Source organism: Scylla paramamosain, chromosome 33, assembly GCF_035594125.1.
Source record: "Scylla paramamosain isolate STU-SP2022 chromosome 33, ASM3559412v1, whole genome shotgun sequence".
Lineage (NCBI taxonomy): Eukaryota > Metazoa > Arthropoda > Malacostraca > Decapoda > Portunidae > Scylla > Scylla paramamosain.
Window position 1 is genome coordinate 6,284,868 of NC_087183.1, and position 8,532 is coordinate 6,293,399.

At 38.6% G+C, this 8,532-nt stretch overlaps 1 protein-coding gene across 1 annotated transcript in view; it reads right to left on the bottom strand.

Annotated features, from left to right (window-relative positions):
* The window catches only part of LOC135089560 (proton-coupled zinc antiporter SLC30A1-like), a 75,542-nt gene extending 68,102 nt beyond the window's left edge, over positions 1-7,440 (bottom strand). Inside the window, exon 1 of the mRNA XM_063985260.1 lies at positions 7,377-7,440. The gene's annotated coding sequence lies outside the window, so the exon portion shown is untranslated. The remainder of the gene's footprint in view (positions 1-7,376) is intronic.
* Between the last annotated feature and the right edge of the window lie 1,092 nt (positions 7,441-8,532).

An 8,532-nucleotide genomic window follows, 5' to 3' on the forward strand; every position in this document is an offset into this window, starting at 1 on the left:
TTTCTCTTGGTCTTGCTTCATTTCTCTATCTTTATATACATTGTGTCTGTATATGACCAGTTGTTTGTTGTCTTTATCTTCAGTGTTATGTAATGTCTTATATTTCTAAACATCTTTTTTTTATCTTATTTCTCTTTCTTTATGTTCCTGTCCGTTCTCTCATGGTGATCAATTATTCCTTATGTCACTTAACTTAAATGTCTATCTGTTGTATTATTAATCTTTTGTTTATCTAGATCCATTAATCTTTTCTTTATCTAGATCCATTAATCTTTTCTCTCTACCTTGTTTTCTATCCTTTCTCTCATGGAGATCAAGTATTTTTTATGTAACTTAACTAATGTCTATCTCTTACATCCATTAATCTTTTCTTTCTCTAACTTATTTTCAATCCATTACTTCCACATGTGGCTTAGCAATTTATCTATATACATTAATCTTTTCTCTATCTTATCTTTTTATCCATTACTTCCATGTGACTTAATAATTTATCTATATCCATTAATCTTTTCTTTCTCACAATTTCTTTATATCCATTAACCTTTTCTTTACCTTAATTTACCCATTACTTCCATATGGCTTAACAACTTCATGGCACTGTGAATGCCTCCCATCACTCCATCACACCCTCATACCAGACGGACAGACACTTTGTTCACTACGGCTTCAATAATAAGCAGTGCACCACAAGTCATAACGTGTGCAAAGGATGTTGGGAAATCATCTAAACAGTCACACTCCACTGTTTAAATATACAGAATACTTTTCCTATACATGTCAAGGCCTTCCTCATATACACCTCCATTAATGTTACTATCCAGTATTCTATTCTATTTTAATTATTCTTATCATTCATACCATCATTTTATATACTAATACACTGAAGCATTCATCATTCAGTCTTTTTGCCACATCTTCACTATTCTCATTATCAATATAGAACACTTTCATTACCCCATTATTTTCACCATTCAGTCTTTTATTTACATTTTCATTATCCCCATCACCCATTCTCCCATACACACCTCCATTCCACCACTACATCATCCATTCTTCCATACACACTCACACCTCCATTAATCCTCCTCCTCCCATACACACACTCCTGCCTCACCATCACCACTACATCACAGCATCCTGGACCTCCCCCTCTCTTCACACATCCGGATCTCACCTCTCCATGCAGCACTGGGAAGTTAAGCAACACTCAAGGGCCTCCTCTTCACCCCTATATTGCTGTTCTTCCTTTCACCCACTCCCACAAACCTAAAGAGCTGTGGCTGATTCTGTTTTTTCCAGCTTTTTATTGTTTTTTTTTTTGTCTCCTGTATGTTTTTTTTTTTTCATAATCACCCGCATGTTTTTAGATGGCTGCTTTTACTGTGTTGTTTCTTATATAGTTGTGTAGCTTAGGGAAGATATAAGATTAATTTGCTTTATTTTGTGTCCAAGTGAGGTTTTTTTTTTTTAAGAAGGGAGGAAGACCAAAGGAAAATAAATAAATATATAAAAGATTCAGTCTCCTCATCCAGAAAAATAAATGATTAAAAATAAATTTTAAAAAGTGGAAGGCCAGCAATCTTACATGTGGACAGCCTAAACACACACACACACACACACACACACACACATACACACACACACACACACGTCATTCACACCCTTAGCCCCATCACTCCCAAGTGGAAAAGGAAAGAAGGATCACCTCATATATGGCATAGCACGGCTGGCCACATACTTCCACAGCAAGGCCTGACAACACACTGCTTCCTACAACTTTCCTCCCATGCAAAGTTGACTCCTGTCCCTCCCTCCATGGCTACACAGAACCAAAGCAGGAAAAGTGCAGTTCAATCATGTGTTTTCCTGTTTGCTGTGGGAGGCAGAGGGTGACTGGTACCCTTGACGCCTCCCACTGAGACTCAACAAGTGGGATGTGGGGAACAGGTTTCTCAGCACAAGGTCATACAGTGGTAAAATACATGAAGGATTTCTGAAAGGTTAAATGTGTGTATGTATAGATGGATTGGTAAAGTAGTAAGGATTTTAAACAACACAAACAATAAGAATGACTGATTCAGGTAGGTAAATGATGCTCTGGGAAATGTGAAATGTACCAAGACCAAAAATTATATGGCAGCAAATAAAAGTAGCTAAATAAATAATGAAAACTTAATACTACAATATCAAGGACTAAAAATAATAAAGAAAGAAAGAAAGAAAACAAATAAATAAATGAAAATAAAATTATTATGTATAAATATAGATAATCTTTTAAAATTCTACCACGAATACCCCAGCCTTACAATTCACATGCGGGACAGCGCCATGAAGTGAATGCAAGTGTCGACCAGAGAACAGACCCAGCTGTTGTCTTTAGTATGCAGGACACCAGTACAGAGTGGACCCTGGACTACTGAAGATGCTCCTGTATTACTCCTGTTGCCCTAATCCGGTCAAATACAGTCAAGATCATGACAAGTAGGCAGTGAACCTTCAACACCCCCTCCACTGTTTTGTGCTCTCATTCAGTGGCCAATCCTCTGGTCTGCTTAGAATTAACAGTCAGGTTTTGTAAGGTTGTCAACACATCAAGGACTTCACAGTGATTATGGTCTTGGGTTCTTAAATGGGCTAAGATTAGAATTCTGTATAGACTTTCATGGTGGCTCTGTAAGATTGCTGAATTATTATCTGTGTCTTGTGGAATCTTCTGTTGATAAAATCTCTAGTTTCATACAATTCAGAGAGATAAGACTGTTTTAATAAGCTAAGAGGCTACCAGGATTCAGAGGGAAACGAGGAGAAAATGGTGAAGGTAAAGTGAGGGAAGGCCATGTAGAGAGACTAGAGGGACCATACATCACACCAGGTGGCGTGAAGGTCTCTGCTACCTTGCCCTTATCTCTCCCACTGATTAAAGGAAAAAATTATAAAATTTACTCATAACAACTGCATTGAGAGGCTTCAGTCTTTGTCAACAGTACAAGGCACATGACACATCCACACTAGTATCTACATTTACAGGCGTGTGTAAATGTTCTGTGATGCAGGTGAAAGCACAACAATGGCGGTTATCTTCATTCCCTCTAAACCTAATGCTGGCTTATAAGTGATTCACCCTGCAGTTACTACAAGATTGCTACATCACTCAGGTTACTGGCCTTTGTGTGAGAGGAGAAAAGAGAGGGAGAGACAGAGAGAGAATGTTGCTGGAGGTGCTGATGGGGATATAAGCACTAATAATTTTACCACAAACTCCTCTATTCTTTACTCTTTACTCTTTCACCACACTCTCCACAAGACAACAGTGCAGTGTCCCAAATTAAAGTCACATTAATACATAGTCACATTTTTCATCTCCAGTATATCAGTATGGACCAAAAAAAAAAAAAAACCATTCATGGTCATTTCTTCTACTGGTTTATCTCCGTCTGACACCTGCTCCTGAACACTCCTCCAAGGGCATGGCCACAACACTGGAGTCTGAATTTTCCAGCTGGTATAATCTCTTCTAGCCTCATCTAACCCTCTTTGCCTCTCTTCCCCTCTCGGCCCATTCATCATCCATATACACTTTCATTATCCTGTTTTCATCGTTCAGTCTTTCATTTTTCACTATTCTCATCATCCATTCTTCCCTGCACACCTTCATTACTCCATTACTTCCACACTCTACCCTCCCACTTCACCAGGGTCATCTTGCCTCCTCCACCATGCTCATAAACTATTAGTCATTTTACATCCTGTCATTCTCTCCAGCCAAAGCACTGTAGGATGCTGCATTTTTTCCCCCCCTCCACTAGTCCACATTTCATTCCTTCACTTTCACTTGACATAGCAAATCTAGTGCATGCTTTCATTACATTCATCAGCTAATTCTTTCCACACAACACAGGCACTTCACTTGACTCCTTAATCTATGTTTTTTTTATCAGTTTTATCTATTATTTTCCTACCATCTAATTAACTTACTTACTGACATTTCACTTTTTAATGTTTTATAGCTATAGTTAAATGCAGAAACTTATTGCAGATGTACATTTGGTATTATATGTTGCCAATACTGTTTCCTGCTTGTCTAAGGTGTTATATTCTTCCATTTAAATCCTACTAAAAACAACTTGCAACAACTGTTATGTGATAAACTCCATAAATGATTTGTAAACTTGTGGGACAACTCAATGCTGCTCACTGCACTTTACCCTGAAGCAAGGCCCAGACAGAAGAGGGTGACAGAGTTACCTAATATCCAGCTGTGTGGTGGTATTGAGTTTCAGGTTCAGGGTTAACTAGGCCGATGGGTTCTGAGATAATACTGCCTTTCTCCCACGGACTGACAGGACTGACGAGGCCAAAGATGTTATTAGTTATTTGGAATGCTTCTCTTTTTGCTATACAGTGAATTACATGGTTTTATTACTTTAAAGAATGCCTTGATACTTATTCTTTTGTTATCACTCAAAGCACTCCACAGTCTTTTTATGTACACAACAACATGGTCTTATCTTCTTTTTTAGTGACAGATTTAACCTTGTCACAATACCAAGGTGTAAACTGATAGTGGACGATAAGATAATATAACCAAGAAGTAAACATGGACTAAAAGAAACCTTGAAACAGTTTTCCAGAGTTAGTAAAGCAAGGAAGATATGAAGGAAGAAAAGAAAAGAAAGGAAGAATAGAAGAAAAAAGAAAGACAAAAAATAAATATTAAAAAAAGAACAACTGAAAGAAAGAAAAGAGTAGCAGTTACCACCCTCTACGCACACACACACACACACACACACACACACACACACACACACACACACACACACACACACACACACACACACAAACATGCAACAAACACTCATCATTACAGGTAAAAACAATTCACACTCAACAACAGCAACATTGACAACAGGCTAACATGAATCAGCCTTCACCTTGTGGCTGTGTTGCTGACATGCCGGGCTGCCTCCATCACCACTGCCTGCACTCACTGTTTCCTGCCTCACCATAACACTGATAAGCCACCATCAACGCCTCACTCAGCCAAGCCCTTTCCCTACTGACGTCTGTATTCTGCATGTAGGCACTGAGAGAAGAGAGAGGGTTATCTTGTTATATTTTGCTGATAACCACAATGCACTCTTTATAAGTACATTGGCATGTCTTGTGATAAGGTGAAATGCTTCTTGTTCCTATTTCTGGCTCCCTAACATTGCTTTGTATGGGATTGGTGGGATGGGTAATTTAGATTTTTAGTAATTGTTCCCTGTTGTCATTCTTTTTCAGTAATTGGGATCTATGTTTCTAATTCTGGTTCCCCATTGCTTCCTTCTTTGTAGTATATGGTGTCTGTGAGATACGTATTGTGAGAGATCATAACCTGCATGAACGCCTAATTCATTGCAACACTACATTAGCAATTTTTACCATTCTAAGATACCTCTCACCAACAGCACATGTATCACCAAAGCAGCGTCAGAGATTCATCTTATCACACTCCTCCAGCACTGCATACCAGCTCTTTATGTTACATGATCAATACCTCCCCCCAGCAGACAGCCCAGGAAACACAACAGCTGCCAAGCATTACAAGACTGATTTATGCACACAAATAATGACAAACATCTCAGCTACAACAACTCTGTGACGGAAACACTATACACCTTCCTATTTTGGCCAATGAAGGATGTTCTTGGCACTGAAAACAAAGGGGGTGGAGGTTAACAGAGAGAGAGAGAGAGAGAGAGAGAGAGAGAGAGAGAGAGAGAGAGAGAGAGAGAGAGAGAGAGAGAGAGAGAGAGAGAGGAGAGAGAGAGAGAGAGAGAGAGAGAGAGAGAGAGAGAGGAGAGAGAGAGAGAGAGAGAGAGAGAGAGAGAGAGAGAGAGGGGAGGGTGTTAAGAGACAATATTATTATCAGGAAAGCTTTTATAACACCTCTCTCTCTTGCCCTCCACCCCCTAACTTGTCAGACTCTTACTTAACTCCTTAGAACATCAGCCTGCTATGTAGAGAAATCTTAGACAAGGCAATGCATGTAAAACTAAGCAAAGTTAAAACAAGAACATGAAGCTAATGACAAGGAAACACTCAAAACTGTACAATATGATAGGTACACAGAATAACGTAGTGCTACCTAAAGAAATATATATAGAACCATGCGGTCTTAAAGGGAAAGGAATCTCTCTACTGATCTCCACCTCCCAACTTATCAATGTTTTATCATCCAAAACTAAGTGATTTGGGTGGTTGTTTAAATGTTCCAGAGTTTCCTCCACTAGCTATTTATATGCAGCTGTGTCCATGTGGAAGTGAGGCTCAGGAGGAGGAGCTGTGCAGTACTTGCTTCACTGTTCAAGGTATGCAGTGTACAGTCACATCCTCAACTACCCTCACTGACCTCCAATTGGCTAGTTTATAACCACTGGCATCTTCACTGTCAATATTGCAGCCAGTACTACCAGCATCACCACTACCAACATCATAACCAGTATCACCATCATCACTGTACTAGTTACACCACCATCACCACCTCTATCAACATCACAATCAGTACTATCAGTACCACCACCACCATTACCATCATTACCACTCAACCACCACTACCAATATCACCACCTCTATCAATATCCCGACCAGTATTACTAGTATCACCACCACTACCATCACCACCACCACCACCTTCCCTCCACCCGCCAGGAAGACACGTGTGGGAAGGTTCACAATCCATCACAGGTATTTCGAAATAAGCACAAAAAACATGTACATTAAAGGAAGCCACGGTAGTTCCTTGAAAGATATGAACAAATGATGTAATATGAAAAAAACAACTTTAATTTATGCCTTTAACCTTCCTTTTATCTTTATATAATGCTGAGCTCTCTCTCTCTCTCTCTCTCTCTCTCTCTCTCTCTCTCTCTCTCTCTCTCTCTCTCTCTCTCTCTGACTCATTCCTTTACATAAACAAAAATAAGAGAACAAAAAATAATCTTTACATAAACAAAAATAAGAGAACAAAAATAATAACACATTCACGTAAACAAAACTTGGAAAATATAAACACACGAGCATTTACCAAAAGCAAACATTTCAATTATTTACCTACAAACACTTTCAACCTCCCAGTCAAGGCAGCAGTAAATCAGACACATAACCTTCCTTCTGACCGCTTAGAGAGGATAACTGAAGAGAAAACGTGGAGTGGATGATGAAATAACAGCATTGAGGAAGAAACGATACTTTGCCTATTAAATCCACTCATATTATCCACTACAAACCTCTACTTAGGTCTATTTTGGGTGGAATAATGCTTCTTTTGTACCACAGGTGAAAGAAAAGTGGTTAGTTAAGGGAAGTAAGGTAAGTGAAGGGAGAGTATTTACCTGGAGGGGACCTGACAATCCGCCACTGCCACCAGACAAACACAAACTGACCGTCAGATGTTAGATGTTTGGATTTGGTAGACGAACATTTGTTGTTTTTGTTATTATTGTTTGTTAGGTTTTATTTTTTATTTATAATTGGTTGAAAAATATAAATATAAACCTTTGTTGAATAAAATTAAGGCTCTGTGGTGTAATATACTAGAATTACATATATGGTGTTTCGCGGGTTTTTTTTTTTTCTTATCTTTTTCTTGAGATATTGTTTATAATTTAAAAGAAATAAATAAGTAGAAAAGAAGACGTGATGCCATATAATCTGGATATTTTGATAAATTCTGAAAGATAAACATATTTCGAAACTTCTTATGCATCTGGCATCTGAATACAGAATACGGGCCACCTCAGTGCATATAGACAGAAGCGATTTCTAGAAAGAGCAACAAGGTCAGTGTTCTCCCTCCCTCAGTATAGTTCGCTGCTTTCCGAGGACGCCCGTCACTTCCTATCTTTGATCTCCCTTCAGAACACGAGGGAAGCTGCAGTGAGGTAGTAGGCCTACATGCTTGCTTTTCTTTACTTTTCGTTTCTTTTTTTTAGTTAACCTTTTTTCTTCAGTACACTCTTTTTCAGTGTTTTATTCTCGGTGAGTTTTTTTTTTTTTTTTTTCCTCATTGGGCCTTTCTTTCTTCACTAGACCTTTATTTTCTTCAGTGGGCCTTTTTTCTAAGTTTACTGGGTCTATTTTTCTAAGCTTTTGTTACCCCAGATCAGTGCCTCTCTCACTTAAAAAAAAAAAAAAAAAAAGGTGGGAAGGTAGGGGAGTCCCTACATACCTAATACATTATACATCCATCTCTGCCTACCATTAGTCTATGTCTGATGTTAATTCACCTACTAACTGTTCTAAATAAAACCCCAAGGAATCTTCTCTCACGCGCTGTCTTATCTCTTCCTTTGCTATGCTTCAAGGGCGTCTCTCTCTCTCTCTCTCAGCCAGTCAATATACAAATGTCCTACTCTCTTTTCTTACTTTATTCCTGAGATTATGGACGTTTTGCAATATCACACCTCCAACTTTCCTTATCTAAAGACAGATACCCACTCACTATTATTATTCTCTTTTCAAAGACTCCGGTTAGCATGTCTGATTCCC